The sequence below is a fragment of the Hyaena hyaena genome, unplaced genomic scaffold (genome assembly GCF_003009895.1).
Source record: "Hyaena hyaena isolate Hyena2069 unplaced genomic scaffold, ASM300989v1 scaffold_9, whole genome shotgun sequence".
NCBI lineage: Eukaryota > Metazoa > Chordata > Mammalia > Carnivora > Hyaenidae > Hyaena > Hyaena hyaena.
In genome coordinates this window covers 5,552,406-5,568,773 of record NW_024080641.1, presented here as the reverse complement: position 1 = coordinate 5,568,773, position 16,368 = coordinate 5,552,406, and positions in this window count along the sequence as shown.

The following is a 16,368-nucleotide window of genomic DNA, read 5'->3' as shown; positions in this document are numbered from 1 at the left end:
TAACCACTCATCCACTTGAATTTCAGATAGTTTATTATGGATAAAATCTAGAAAAAACAAACCTCAAGAGGGTTTTTATTCAGTTTACCCCTTAAGCTTCATAAAAGATGAAGGCTGAAAAGAAATGTGGATTTAGAAAGTGTTAATGTGTTGGGAATGTACCTCTTGAAGAGCAGGGAGGGGTGTAAAGTACTTTGCCTGTAATGAATTCCAACAGGTAGCCAGTAATTAAAATTCTCTGCTCACATGTCAAGATAAATCACACATTAAAAAGAAACAAAAAATTGTCTATTTAGGAATTCTTTCCACAAATATTATGGCAAATTTCAGACACTCAGAAAAATTTAAAGAACAGTATAATGAATATCCATATATTCTGTTTAGAATCAATAATTGTTAGCATTTGGTCATATTTGTTTTCTTTCTGAATTTATACATACGTATGTGTATCTATACTCGTGTCATTTGACTTATGATGTAGAAATCATGATACTTTGTTCCTGGACATATTAGCATGCATCTTTTAAGAATAAGAACAGTCTTGGGGTACCTGGGTGGCTAGTCAGTTAAGTGCCCAACTCTTGATTTTGGCTCAGGTCATGATCTCATGGTTGTGGGATCGAGCCCTGTGTCGGGCTCCGTGCTGGCTGTGGAACCTGTTTTAAGATTTTCTTCCTTTTCCTCTGCCCCTCCCCTGCTCGTGCTCCCTCTCAAAAAAAAAATTTTTTTTTAAAAGACTAAGTATGGTCTTTAATGCTATGATCATACAAGAAAATTATCAATAATTCTGTAATATTCTTTTATATTCATTTTGTATGTCCCAGTACTCCTAAGCTACCCTCCTGCTTTGTGTTTCCTAACGAGCCTCTTGTCTGTATTCGTGCATTGAGTTTGGTTATCATGTCTCTAGATTTTAATCTTGAACAGACTTAAATTCTTAACATTTATTTTTGAGAGAGAGAGAGACAGTGCATGAGCAGGGAAGGGGCGGAGGGAGACACAGAATCCAAAGCAGGCTCCAGGCTCTGAGCTGTCAACACAGGGCCAAACTCACAAATCACGAGACCATGACCTGAGCCGAAGTCAGACACTTAACCGACTGAGCCACCCAGGCACCCCTTGAACAGACTTTTTGAAACATTAAGGAAAGCTGGTTTGTAGAATGTCATGCATTCTAGATTTGTTTCTTCCCTCCTGGTGAAATTAAGTGTGCCTCTATCCTTTGTATCTCTCATAAAGTCAAGTTAGAGCCAGAGGCTTAAACATTTGGCCAGAATACATCATAGGTGGTGATATGTACTTCATATTGGAACACACCAGAAGCACGTAGTTCCCCTTTCTCCCACTATTGCCAAAACTAAGTTTGCTCATTTGACTAAGATGGTGAGTGTTAGGCTCTCTGTCATAAAGATCCATTATACAACTACCAAGGTTGGTGGACCTTGGCCAACTACTTTTGAAAATGTAGTCATATCATATGTATATATGTTCTGAGCTAAAGAGAAAATTGAAGCAATTCTAGATTGTTTGAAAAGTGATGGAATTGTGTATCAGAACTTGTAGAATGTTCCTGAAGCTCTTTTCTTGGAAAATGCCGTTTAAAGTGTCTTGGAGAAAACCAAGATGCATCTGGCCAAATGGAGGACCAGAACTATGCCTTGTTTTCTCAGTGTCTACATGGTCCCCATCACACTGAACTGAGAAGCTATAAAATTAACAACCCTAAGCCAATATACAGAAACAATTTGTACAATTAAAATTGTCCCAGAACTTCTGAAATTATATGTCAAAAATTACCATTACTGAATAGTGCTTGATAAACAGTGGGATTCTCTGGTTAAAGAAGCTTATGAAGTAGCACTTACTAAATCCTCTCTTAAGGAAAAATAAAAAGCACTTTATCAATTTATTAGAAAACTAAAGAGTATTCTAGTGAATAAAATTGTTTACCTACAAATCCATGTATCTCAAACTTTGCCATGGAAATACTGGTTCTCATTACATATTTCCATCTTAGGGATATGGAACTATATTGAGAAATACTCCCATAGCTAGAGGCTCTAAGGGTGGACATTTCAGTCACCAAGTCTACTTGTTAGCTATGATGGAATGGTGGTTAACATGATGCTCTCAAACAGTTGCCTTCTAATGTTTTCTCTTACTTGTGAGTAAACATCTTTGTTTTATCTAAGTCGAAATGGCTCCTGAGTCTTATCACATGTCATTTCATCATCCCTTCCTGCAATGTATGGTATTTATTTTGTTAAACAAATTAAATTAAAAGATAATTTATATTGACAGATCCTCTTTTTCCCATTCCTGGATAAACCCAGGTTAACTATTGACATATGTGTATATTTTGAGGCACTGCTGGGTTTCATTGGCTACTATTTACAATGGTTACATGTCATGAGTGAGATTATATAATAGTGTTATTTTTAAGTCATGTTTGTTTATGTATTGCAATTACCTGTCCTTTAAAACTGTATACCTGTATTGGGTTGTTTTGATGGAGATCTTTAATCACATTTCTAGTTCTATCTGTTGATTTTTCTTGTCTTTGAAATTCTACTTTGGACACAACAGATTCAGAGTGCACAGCACATTTCCTTTAAGGAGACTTTGCAGCCATGTAGTACTGGCCACGATCCACAGAAAAGTGGCATTCCAACATAGCCCCTCATAGAAAATCCTTCACTTTGTGTTCCTGGGAATACTATGTTGGGAAGTCAGAGCTCCCTATCAGACTGTTGTGATCATACTTGTACATATCTTTCTCCATATACTGGAAGTGGAGTGGTTTGGGTTTGGTCAGGGATATGCTTGTGTCCAACTTTAAGTTTAATTTTTCTAAATACATTTCCAAACGAATGTACCAACTCCCACCAACAATTATATGAATGTTCTGCTTTCTCTATATCCTTGACAATCTTTGGCATCAGTTTAAAACAATGTTTGCTACTCTGGTAGGTATCAATGTTTGCATTTCCTTTTTTTTTTTTTTCTGATTCTTTATTAGCTGTTTGGATATTCTTGCAATTTTTCCACTCCTTGCTCCTGACGTTGGATGCATTAGGTGTATCTGGTTTCACAAAGCATCTGTAAAACATGTAGGACAGGATGTAGCACTTAGGCAGTGATAGGCAGTGACTCTGCGTGTGTGTGTGCGCACACGCGTGTTCATCCCCAGCACACATGAGCTGGGTGATGGCTGTGGTAGAATCAGTTTTATTTCCGTATCTCTAGCTCCCAGGATGAGCCATGACCCTTAGTTATTTGATGTAGTTAGGATACACTCAGCAAAATCAAAATACTAAACTAGCTGAAGTAATGAGGAAGTGTACTGAGTCAAATAACAGGCTCTTGGGGGGAAAGGAGTTTCCAGAGATTTTTGATTCATCAGCAAAAGGAAATATTCAGAGACTCAGATTCTCTTCTGTTTTTTACTATGCATTCTCCAGTGTTGGAGGGTACCATGACGGCTGACAGATTTTTAGACAGGTATGACAATATTCAGGGAGAAGAGTAGGAGAAATCATTTTTTGTGACTCTTTGGAGCAAGGAACATCTCCTATTAGCCAACAGGGTATGTTTGCTTTTATCCCAATTGTTAAATTGGGTCACAGGTAATTTCTGAAATAATCACTGGTATTAACGTTAAGTTATTCACAGATTCTTGAAGGCTTTATTTAAATAAATATATCAGGCTCAAAGATTTAATTATTTTTTTCTTTTCTTTTCTTTAGAGAGAGAGAGCATGCAAGCAGGGGAGAGGGGCAGAGGGAGAGAGAGAATCTTAAGCAGGCTCCACGCTTGGTGTGGAGCCTGACATGGGCTCAATCCCATGACTCTGTTATCATGACATCTTGATATCATGTTATCATGTTATCTTGAGCTGAAATCAAGAGTCAGACACTCAGACACTCAGGTGCCCCCTTTATTATCTTTTTATGAACACCTGAAGAACCAGTGGTCCTTTATTTTAACAACAACAACAAAGCTTACATGTATACATTTCATGAATCATAGATGACAATTTAAATTAAGTGTATATATTAAGACCATCAAACATAATCCCAGACTAATCAGAGGTTAGTGTTTATTTCAAAAAGACAGCAAAAATTCTGAAGTGTTCAATATTAGAACATTTACTAGGGATTTTTTATTATCTGATTTTGTGTGCATGTGTGCAGCTATGAGGGACAGGGGAAATATTAATGGCTTAACCTTGTAAGGTTTTTTTTTGTTCCTAGAGTCAGAGAAGCCTGCTCTTTTAAGTTTAACTCCTGGAATTCTGTTTCAAGGATGAGAAGACCAAAGTTGACAATGTGGAAATGAAGTCAAAGGTGTAAGTAGAACTTGAGGGGGAATATATTTGCTAAGCTTATTTTTATAGCACACAAACATAGTGCTAAATTCAAAAGAAGTGTTATTTTCTCCTATTTCCTATACAATGACTCTTCAGAGATAACTACATTTTTCATCTTCTGTATTCTTGGGTAGGTATCCTATGTAAATTACCAGAATATATTGCCTCGGAGTAGACATTCAAGACTTGAAAATACTCCATTAATGCCTCATAATTCAGTGTCACCCATACGCCATCATTATGGATTTCACCAATAAAAATTTTGATTCAGTTTACTTTTACTATTCCTGAGTGTTTACTGTGGAGGAAAGGGTCTGCATTAACCTTGGCCACAAGTTCTTTTTTTTTTTTTTTAAATATTTTCATTTATTTCTAGGAGAGAGAGAGACAGTGTGAACAGGGGAGGGTCAGAGAGAGAGGGAGACACAGACTCTGAAATATGCTCCAGGCTCTGAGCTGGCAGACAGCACAGAGCCTGACGCGGGCTCGAACCCACGAACCGCGAGATCATGACCTAAGCAAAAGTCGGATGCTTAACAGACTAAGCCACCCAGGCGCCCCTCCTTGGCCACAAGTTCTAAACATGATCCATTCTTCATGCTTGCTTTCTGTGCCTGGTGCTTGAGATGTTCTACCACCATCACTATAGGGACTTTCTTCACTTCTCTCCTATATTGAATTTTTAATTTTGTATTCATTTACCTGGTGGAAAACCTTTAGTTGCTTTCTTAGAAGGGGTGATTTTGAAATTATGTGGTTAAAAAAATTATTTTACCCTTCTGTTTCTGCTGTTTCCTTATTTGGGCCATATTTGTGTTAAATTTATGCCTACATATAAGTGATTGCTTTTATTTATTTTTATTTATTTCTGAGAGAGAGAGGCAGCATGAGCAGGGGAGGGTCAGAGAGAGAGGGAGATACAGAATCCGAAGCAGGCTCCAGGCTCTGAACTAGCTGTCAGTACAGAGCCTGACTCAGGGCTCAAACCCATGAACAGTGAGATCATGACCTGAGCCAAAGTGGGACGCTTAACCGACTGAGCCACCCAGGCGCCCCTAAATGATTGCTTTTTAAAGTCTAGCCTTTGAGGTAAATGCCTGATGCCTAAGTGCTACACCAGACTTGAACCAATTGATTCCATTACCTTCCAGGCATTGTTCTCCCTGCTGAATATAGTGCAGCAGTTGGCAGATTTTTTCTGTAAAGGGCCTGACAATCGGTATTGTAGTTTGTGGGCCATGGGGGTCTCTGTCACGACTCCTGAGCTCTGAGATTGTAGTATGAAAAGCTGCCATAGATAATATGTAAATGATTGGGTGTGGCTATGTTCCAGTGACATTTCACATGACCTTGAATCCTAAAAGTTTCAACTTCCACAAAGGACTGTTCTTTGATTTCTTCCAACATTTAAAAATGTAAAAACCCCATCCCTTCAAAATGCAAAAACCATTCTTACTCTTTGCTGATTGGCCATAATAGCCATACAAAAAAAGGCAGTTGGCCAGATTTGGCCCATAGGCCGTAATTTTCTGACTCCTTTTATAGATGAAGAACTGAAAAGTCAACAATCATGCTGTAACGGACATTTTATTTGACTTTTGGAGATGGACTTAGCAAAATCTAAACATAAATAAGCATAAACTGGCTCATCTGATGAGTGATAATGAAGAAAAAGAAGGATTTTTTTTTTGAGAACCAATGATGGGTGATCTTGATTTAAATATGGGTATAAGGAAGGCCTCTAAGAGAAATTAATAAATATGCTGCAGTTTGAAAGATGAGAGCAAATTCTTATGGCAAAGACGGGGGGAAGAGAATTCCTGATATCACAAGTCCCCAAGAAAAGAAAGTGCTTGAGACTCAGAGGAATTGGAGGAGGTTCAGAAGTGTGGGAACATCAGTGCTGAGTGTTTACCTCATCTCATCCCTCCTTCTGTGAAAGCTTAGTTCTGATTTAAATGTTTAAATGTCATGTGGCTGGATCCTCTTTCTTGGGGGTTCCTTTAGACCGATTATGTGGGTCACTTACAGTAAATGGAATAATTGCTGAGCCCTTGTATGCCTGAGATTTCTTTCTTTTGCTCTTTTATTAGTCTGGGTTCCCCAGAGAAACAGAGCCAATAAGATAGATAGAAATATAGAAAGATTAGATAGATTAGATGAAAGATACACAAAATCTGTAGATTTTTATATATTTATGTCTGTCTATCTACCTATCTATCAATCTATCATCTATTGAGCTAATAGGATGGGGGTGGCGGTAAGCAGGCCAAGAAGCCCCAAGATCTGCATTTGACAAACTGGAGACCCAGGAGAGTCAGTGATGCATATGTAGTGCCAGTTGGAGTTTGAAGGTGAAAGCTGATGATGGTGTAAGTTCCAACTGGAGTCTGGGTCAGAAAGCAGGAGGAGACTGATGTCCCAGCTTCCAGACAAACATGGAGAATTCTTTCTTATTCAGCCTTTTCATTCTCTACAGGCTTCCCATGGCTTGCGTGTGGCCTCCTCACACAGGGGAGGGCATCTGCTTCACTCAGTCCCCGATTCAGGTGTTCATCCATACAGGACACCCTCACAGACACACCCAGAAATGGCGTTTAACCAAATACCTGAGCACCTGTGGCCCAGTCAGACTGGCAGATAAAACGAACCATCACGGCTCTCATATGATAGGAGGGTTTTGGCTAAAGCAATAGATGCTGTTAGTGTTTTATTCCAGCAACAACACGCCTCTCCCAAGGAGGGTGACTAAGTAAATTATGTTTATGCTTAATGAGTCTGGTGCAGTGCTGAAAGATTCATATAATTAACCAATTTAAATATAGCAACAAAACTCTGCATGTATGGTAATAATACTGCCATTAAAACAATGAGGAAAAACAGAGCTTATGGAAGGTAAAAAACTTGCTCAAGGCCCACCAACTTCCAAGTGGGATGACACGGATCTGAGCTGAAATGGTTGTGTTTCAGGGCCTTTAGGGCTTACCCACTCTTAACATATATATTCTCTAATTATACAAATATTAAAGAAGGAATTATTATCTTTTTGAGGAGGAAGAAATTTGAACCTCAAATTTTTGTCAGCTAGTTAGAATTAACCATTGTCTAATATCAAATAAATATACTTTAAAAAATACTGCTTATATTACATATTTATAATTTAGGGCAAATTTACAATTTTACAAAATTGGAGAGACCTGTTTTCGTACAGAACCTGTTTTATTTTTTGAAATCTTGTGAATATTAGTCATTCTACCTCTACATAATTATTAACTAATACCTCTCCAGATTCCCATTTTTGGAGTACAATATTTTATTTGCCTATTCATAATTGTTGATTGTTTGCTAATATAATTAATCCTATGGAAAATAAAAATTTTTTTCATTTTAGTTTATCCATCACCACGAAGTATTCTTTTATTTTTTGTTTTATTTTTTAATTTTTTTAACGTTTTCATTTATTTTTGAGACAGAGACAGAGTATGAGCAGGGGAGGGTCAGAGAGAGAGGGAGACACAGAATCTGAAACAGTCTCCAGGCTCTGAGCTGTCAGCACAGAGCCCGACGTGGGGCTCGAACCCACAGACCACGAGATCATGACCCGAGCTGAAGTTGGCCACTTAACCGACTGAGCCACCCAAGTGCCCCCTTGTTTTTGTTTTTAATGTTTATCTTGAGAGAGAGAGAGGACATGTACACATGTGTGTGAGTGGGGTAAGGGCAAAGAGAAAGAATCCCAAGCAGGCTCTATGCTGTCAGGCAGGAGCCCAAACCAGGGCTTGATAGCACAGTCTCACAAACTGTGAGGTCACAGCCTGAGCTGAAACCAAGAGTTAGATGCTTAACTGACTGAACTACCCAGGTGCCCCTGAAGTATATTCTTTTAAATGGGTTGCTGGATTAAATAATTTATTTTTATTTTTTTAGAACATACTTATTTTTAAAATTTTTTTAGAGAGAATTCATGATCAGGTAGAGGGGCAAAGGGAGAGAAAGAGAATCTTAAGCAGGCTCAACATGGAGCCCAACGCATGGCTTGATCCTATGATCCTGATGTCATGACTTGAGCTGAAATCAAGAGTCAAGACTCTTAAACAAGTGAGCCACCCACGTCCCCCTAGAGCATACTTTTTTTTTTTATAAGGACATAAGATACCCTCTAAGAAAGCTGTATATGAACTATTTTATACCAAATTAACTTGGAATTAATAGTACATAAAAATTATGGTACAATAGATATTTTTCTATAAGTTTGTCAGTTTTAGGCCAATATGTAATATTTAATAACATTTCTACTCATGTCATAAGTTTAGATATATTTACATGAACACATTTATTTTTATTACATCTCCATTTATATCCTTAGCTCATTCTTTGTCATATCAGAGTGTTTATCTGTGTATTGCTGCGTATGAGCTGCTTACTGAGGTGCATGGCTGACTGTTGGTACAGCAGGTGACTCTTGATTTCAGGGTTGTGAGTTTGCACCCCACATTGGGTATAGAGATTACTTAAAAATAAAATCTTTAGGGGTGCCTGGGTGGCTCAGTCAGTTAAGTGTCCAATGTCAGCTCAGGTCATGATCTCATAGTTCATGAGTTTGAGCTCCACATCGGGCTCTGTGCTGACAGCTTAGAGCCTGGAGCCTGCTTCCAATTCTGTGTCTTGCTCTCTCTCTACTCCTTCCCCACTCACACACATACTCTCTCTCTCAAAAATAAACAAACAATAAAAAAATAAAAATTTTAAGAAGACTGCTTATTGATTCAGTCCAGTATTTTTTCTCATATGTGGAACAAAAGCTTTCTGCTTAATTTCCTTTTAACTTTGCTCAAGGGGGTATTGGAAAAGGAGTGTTACTATTCTCACAGATAAGTCTGTTAATTATTTACTTTATGATTTGTACTGGATGTCATGCACTCACATCAAGAGTCATAATAGCCTTGATTTACATTTTATAAATACATTGGTAGTGTATGTTTTCTTCATTATTTTTCTTACTGTGGTAAAATATGTAACATAATGTTTACCGTTTTGACAGTTTTTAAGTTCACAGTTCAGTAGTCCTAAGTACACTTAACACATTGTAAGCACTATCACTATCCATCTCCAGACTTTCCGTCATTCCAAACCAAAATTCCGTGCTTATTAAACAATAACTCCCCATTGCCACAGCCTTTGCCCTCCCAAGCTCCTGGTAACTAGTATTCTACTTTCTGTCTCTAGGAGGAGTTTGACGATTCAAGGTACTCTATATAAGTGGAATCATACAATATTTGTCATTTTGTGTCTAGTTTATTTCACTTAGCCTAGTGTTTTCAAAATTCATCCATATAGCATATCTCAACGTTTTCCTTTTTTAAGGATGAATAATATTCCACAACATATATATCTATCACATTTTGTTTATCCATTCATTTATCGTGGACATTGGGTTCTTTCTACTTTTGGCTATTGTGATATAATGTGAATATTGGAATTCAGTGCTGTGAGCATTAGAGTACAAATATCTGTTGAAGTCCCTGCTTTCATTTCTTTGGGATATACACCTAGAAGTGGAATTGTTGAATTATATGGTAATTCTATATTTAAAATTTTGAGGAGTCATCATATTGTTTTCCACTGCAACTGCACGTTTTACATTCCTGCCAGCAATGCACAAATGTTGCTGTTTCTCAACATCTTCACCAACACTTGTTATTTTCTTTTTAATTGTAATGTTTATTTGGGGGCGGGGAGGGGCAGAGAGACCCACAGAATCCAAAGCAGGCTCCAAGCTCTGAGCTGTCAGCACAGAGCCCAACACAGGGCTCAGACTCCAGACCACAAGATTATGACCTGAGCCGAAGTCAGATGCTTAGCCAACTGAGCCACCCAGGCACTCTCCTTTTTCTTTTTTTAAATAGCCATCCTGCTAGGTGTGAAATGGTATCTATTTGTGTTTTCAACTTGCATTTCTTTAATGATTAATAATGTTGATTATCTTTTCATGTGCTTATTGGCCACTTGCATATCTTCATGGGAGAACTATCTCTTCATTGGCTTATTTTTTAATCAGGTTGTTTTGTTTTGTTGAGTTGTAGTAATTCTTTATATATTCTGGATCTTAATGTGTCAAATAAATAAAGTATTTCCTCTATCTGAGGACCACATTTTGACTATATTTATAGTAACTGTTGATATACGAAGGTTTTTAATTTATTTCAATTTATTTTTTCTTTCCTGTGCTTTTAGTATTACATCTAAGAAATCATGGTCGAATCCAATTTCATGAAGATTTCCCCCTACGTTTTCTTCTAAGAATTCAGTACACTCTTAGTTTTAGGTCCTTGATCCATTTTGAGGTATTTTTTGTATATGGTGTGAGATAAGGGTCCATCTTTATTCTTCTGCATGAGAGTATTCATTTTTCCTAGCACTGTTTGTTGAAGAGACTGTTCTTTCCGCATCAAATGGTCCTGGCCTCCTTGTCAAAATCAGTTGGCAGTATAGCGTATGGGTTTATATATGGTCTCTCAATTCAATTCTAGTGATGTTTATGTCTATCACTTATGTCAGGAACAGTTTTGACTATGATAGCTTTGTAATAAGTTTTGAAATCAGGATGTTTGAGTTCTCTAACTTGGTCCATTTTTTAAGAACCCATATGCATTTCAGCATGTAATCAGTGCATGTTAAGTACATGACTTTTATAATATGCTCATAAGATCAATATATTCATTATGCAGTTTTTGTCTGCTTGAACTATTTACTGAGAGATGTCTTAAAATCTCCCACAATGTGTACGGATTTGTCTATTGCTCCTTGTAGCTTCTAGCATTGCTTTTGTCTCTAGGTCCATTCAATTTGTATCATCCCAAGTAGCCCCAGTACTATTGCCTTTTCAGTTTCCTTTTTCACTTTTTTCCCAATGCAGATTTAATATTCTTAGATACTCAGCTACATAACATTTGATAAAATATCTATCAGCATTTGAGATAATTTTTCTATTTTACTGAGCATTTCTTGATATTTTGTATCAAGTGATTTTTCAAGTGATCCAGTCTGCGGCAAACAGAAGTCTTCATATTATTTCATGAAGTCCTTCCAGATTACTTGTTTTCAGTGCCTACCGACTTCAGCCCCCTTTACTATTAATTTCATAGCTCTTGGTTGTACCGCATTATAAGTATCATTTTACTGGTCTTCCTTACTAACTCAACAGGCAGATCTTTGAAGAGAGATACATTTCAGATTCATGTCCATGTCCTCAGTAGAAGAGCTCTCTGTAGGTTAAAAGAAGGGTTCTTGGTCTCAGAATCCTGATGGGAAGTGAAATCACAAAGTGTCAGAGGTCATGATTGGAACTTAACCAAATTTGGTAAAGAGTAAGCTGGTGGAAGAAGGGCTTAAAATATTTTTTTTCTGGGCTAGGTGAGAGAAGAGCCAATCACATGTCTGAAGGGGATAATTTGGGTCTGAGAGTTCACAGGAGTATTTACTTATTCCAGGCCTTAGGGCAAAAACCTTCATCCTTACAGTGCCAAGGACATAAGTCGTGCATCTAGTTCTTTCTGTGAGGAATTAAGCTCAGGAAAGATTAAGGATAGACATCCTAGCCTAGACCTCAATCCTCAGACTCTTTCATGGGTCTAGTTTCAGTTCTACCCTTTGTAAGAAAAATTGTAACCCCTCTCTGCAAATTTTGAATGAATCAGAATATGGCATCTAATAGGCTAGCATTCTGTCTCCGCTCTTGAAAGAACCTAGGATTCCTGAGGTTGGAGGTTAGCAGTCCAGATTCATTAAGTCGACTTTCAGAATGGAATTAATGTAAATTGCCTAATTAGGAGATCTAAGACAGCACAGTTCATTCATGGATGGTAGCTCCTCTTTCTCTACCTGTTTCAAAGCAGTTTTCTATGTCAATTTCCCAAAGATAGACATGGAGGAATAATCAGTTTAAAAGCCAAGTATAGCAGGCTTTGATAATTCCACTAACTTCCACTAATGCTCACTGCTTATGTTTCCCAAGCTTAGGAGCATTTATTTTACTTAAGCTCCTATCTTACAATGTTCTATAAATTATTTCACTCCTCTTCTCCGAGGAAGGTCTCAAATAACAGCTGAATGGAGACAGGGAGGAAGGAAGGAAGGGGGATAACCAGTGTTTAAGGAAGTTTCCCCCCAACTGCCACACAATCTTAATGGTCTCCAGTTGGCCATAACAGAAGACCCACAGGCAAGTATGGTGGGGGATCATCATCCTGAGTTATGCACATAAGCAAATAAAGACGTGCTCTTTCTTTTATTATGGAAGAAAAGTGGTTGGATACGGGGGATAGTTAGCAGACTTGGTCCTAATTCAAAAACCAGCCATGGAAACCATCTTCCTGGACACCAGTATGGAACAAAAGCACTAGGTAATAAATAACTGAGGGGCGCCTGGGGGCTCAGTTGGTTAAGTGTCTGACTTTGGCTCAGGTCATGACCTCACGGTTTGCGGGTTTGAGCCTCTTGTTGGGCCCTGCACTGACAGCTTGGAGCCTGGAGCCTGCTTCGGATTCTGTGTCTCCCTCTCTGCCCCTCCCCTGCTTGTGCTGTGTGTCTCCCTCTCAAAAATAAATAAAACATTAAAAAATTATTTTAATAATTGAAATGGGAGTTTAGTACACTTAACATTATTTAAGAATCTTTCTGGAATTTTTGGTCTCTTTCATCCCATTATGGCCTGCTAATTCTTTTTTTTTTTTTTAATATTTTTATTTCTAGGAGAGAGAGAGAGACAGCGTGAGCAAGGGAGGGTCAGAGAGAGAGGGAGACACAGACTCTGAAATAGGCTCCAGGCTCTGAGCTGGCAGTCAGCACAGAGCCCGATGCGGGGCTCGAACCCACGAACCGCGAGATCATGACCTAAGCGAAAGTCGGACGCTTAACTGACTAAGCCACCCAGGTGCCCCATGGCCTGCTAATTCTTAATATGTGAAAAATATTTGACATTTTTTCCTACCATCATAGCTATAGTGAATCTTCCTTATATCCATCCTGGATTATTACAATACCTAGTAATATTGGACAGATACCTTGTATTCACTTTTTCCTGATGCTCCTCTCATTCCCATCCTACTTCCAATATATTCTGTATGGCCACTCGATTGCTCTTTCTAAGACACAAGGCTAGTGTAACTGAGAAGTTGATTTAAGTTTTATCTAATTACAGTTAATTTAAACATATAAACAAAATCAGTGTAGGGGCGCCTGGATGTCTGAGTCAGAGTCTGTAACTGGATCTCTGGGTCATGAGGTCAAGCCCCACACTGGGTGTAGAGATAAATGAGTGAATAAATAAAAACTTTTCTAAAAAAGCAGTGTGAAATATTTTCCCATTACTGACAACTTTATTGCTTTGGAAGGACTACATTTCACTTCAACCACTGCATAGATCTTACTTTTGTGTTCTGGTGTACATGTCCTGTGTAGATGTTGGTTCTAGTGTTACACATAAACACCTCACTGATCTAGCTGGTGTCAAGCCATTGATGGGCTTATTTGGGTATTTTATGAAGACAGCATGAGTTGCAGTGATATGAAGGAAATGATAATTGGTAATTAAATATAATGCTTTTAAAAAATGTTTTATTTCTGAGAGAGAGTGATAGAGACAGCTTGAGCAGGGGAGGGTCAGAGAGAGAGGGAGACACAGAATCTGAAGCAGGCTCCAGGCTCTGAGCTGTCAGCACGGAGCCCAACACGGGGCTCGAACCCCCAAACTGTAAGATCATGACCTGAGCCGAAGTCGGACGCTTCACTGACTGAGCCACCCAAGAGCCCCTGTTTGTTTGAAAATTTAAATGTTTATTCATTTTTGAGAGACAGAGCTCGAGCAGGGGAGGGGCAGAGAGAGGGAGACACAGAATCCGAAGAAGGCTCCAGGCTCTGAGCTGTCAGCACAGAGCCTGATGCAGGGCTCAAACCCACGAACCGTGAGATCATGACCTGAGCCAAAGTTGGACTGAGCCACCCAGGTGCCCCCAATTAAATATAATACTTATTACTCTATTTATAGTTAAATTATTCTAGGTTAAATAAATATGTACACATTTTAAAACTTAAAATGAAAGCATACTAATGGCACATAGTCAAATGGAAGCCAGTACTCTGGTCAGAGCAGTAAAAAATAAGAGACCGTAATAAGTGCTATGAATTTCACCACAAATGTCACTTGCAATTTGCTGTGAACAGAGCAAAACAAAACAAAAGCCTGTTAGATAATGTAAAAAAAATTTGTGTTAAAGTAGAGGACATTGCAGCAAACACATAACACATTTGATGAAAATTTTTCTTTCAGTAACTAAAAAGGAATAGATAAAATTAGTTACCTGAAATCAGAATAAAATGGGCAACCAAAATATTTAAATAACTTTGAAACATAATCTAAACTTACAACTGTGTGTAGCTATAAAATGGTTTTGTGTCTTCCACACACAAAAAATCAAATTTTAGATGGAAATATAGAAAGATCAATTATTATTTTAGTCATGGAAGTTTTGTTAGGATATTACGAAGAAAGACTAAACATTATATTTTATAAAAAGTAAAGGGGCGCCTGAATGGCTCAGTTAAGTGTCCCGACCTCTGCTCAGGTCATGATCTTGTGGTTTGTGGGCTTGAGCCCTACCTGGAGCCTGCTTCAGATTCTGTGTGTCCCCTCTCTCTGCCCCTCCCTCCTCTCAATAATAAATAAAAACATTAAAAAAATTTTTAAGGTAAAAAAAATTTTTAATTAAGCCACCAGTCAGCTGCTTATAAATAATCTAAAAATATCAAAGATTAATTCAAAATTAGTAAGGCTACATATATTCTGTTTTAGTTTTAGGTGAGTTGTACAATATGAAATATTGCCAAACTCTCTGGGTACATTCTGTCTCAAAAGACTTCCAAATCAAATAGAAATATTGTCAATTTTCAGCCTACAAAATAAGATTCATAGTATACATATTTAAAAATCTATATATGTCAAAAAAAAGTATTTCCTCTAGATATGAAAAAAAAAACCCAATAATTTCTATCACAATAGGTGGTGCTCCAGCCATGCTGTTAAAATGTGGATTCCTTGGAATTTTAAGGTAAGAGCCTGATTTGTCCCTAATTGATTTGCTCCATAGTATGAAAAGTATGATGGTTTGGTATATACATATCAGTGTTATGAATCATTGTCACTTATGGAACTTGAAAGAAACAGAAAACAATGAATTTATTTGCCTTATAATCATTGCTAGTGCTCATTGGTTGAATGGTGGAAGAATTTTACAAAGATTTACTGTACTTTGAACTCCAAGGCTTTCTTTAAAAAAAAACAAACTTGGTGGGGTGCCTGGGTGGCTCAGTCGGTTAAATATCTAAATTCAGCTCAGTTATGATCTTGTGGTTTGTGAGTTTGAGCCCCATGTTGGGCTCTGTGCTGACAGCTCAGAGCCTGGAGCCTGCTTTGGAGTGTGAGTGTGAGTGTGAGTGTGTGTGTGTGTGTGTGTGTGTGTGTGTCTGCCCCTTCCTCACTTGTGCTCTTTGTCTTTCTCTCTCAAAAATAAACATTTTTAAAAAATTTGAAAAATACTTGGCAAATATTTCATAACCAAGATCCCCAAAATGATAGTGTGATTTGACGCTGTGATTTGACAAGTATGATGCTGCATTTGAACAAACAAAATCTGAAATTCAAAGGAAAGAAAAACCTGTTTTTGTGACCTAGCTAAAAGTGTAGGAATAGTTCTTGAAAGTGATGCTTTTCATAATTTAATAGTAATTTTACTCATTTTCCTATCATGAATCAGTATATGAAAGATTTTCATTGGAATCAAAAGCACTGTCAAAATATGCAGTTAAGAAACAGGAAATCTTAGTAAGGAAATAGAAGCTATTAAAACACTAAATGGGGGTGCCTGGGTGGCTCAGTCGGTTAAGCGTTGACTTCGGCTCAGGTCATGATCTCGTGGTTCGTGGGTTCAAGCCCATGTCAGGCT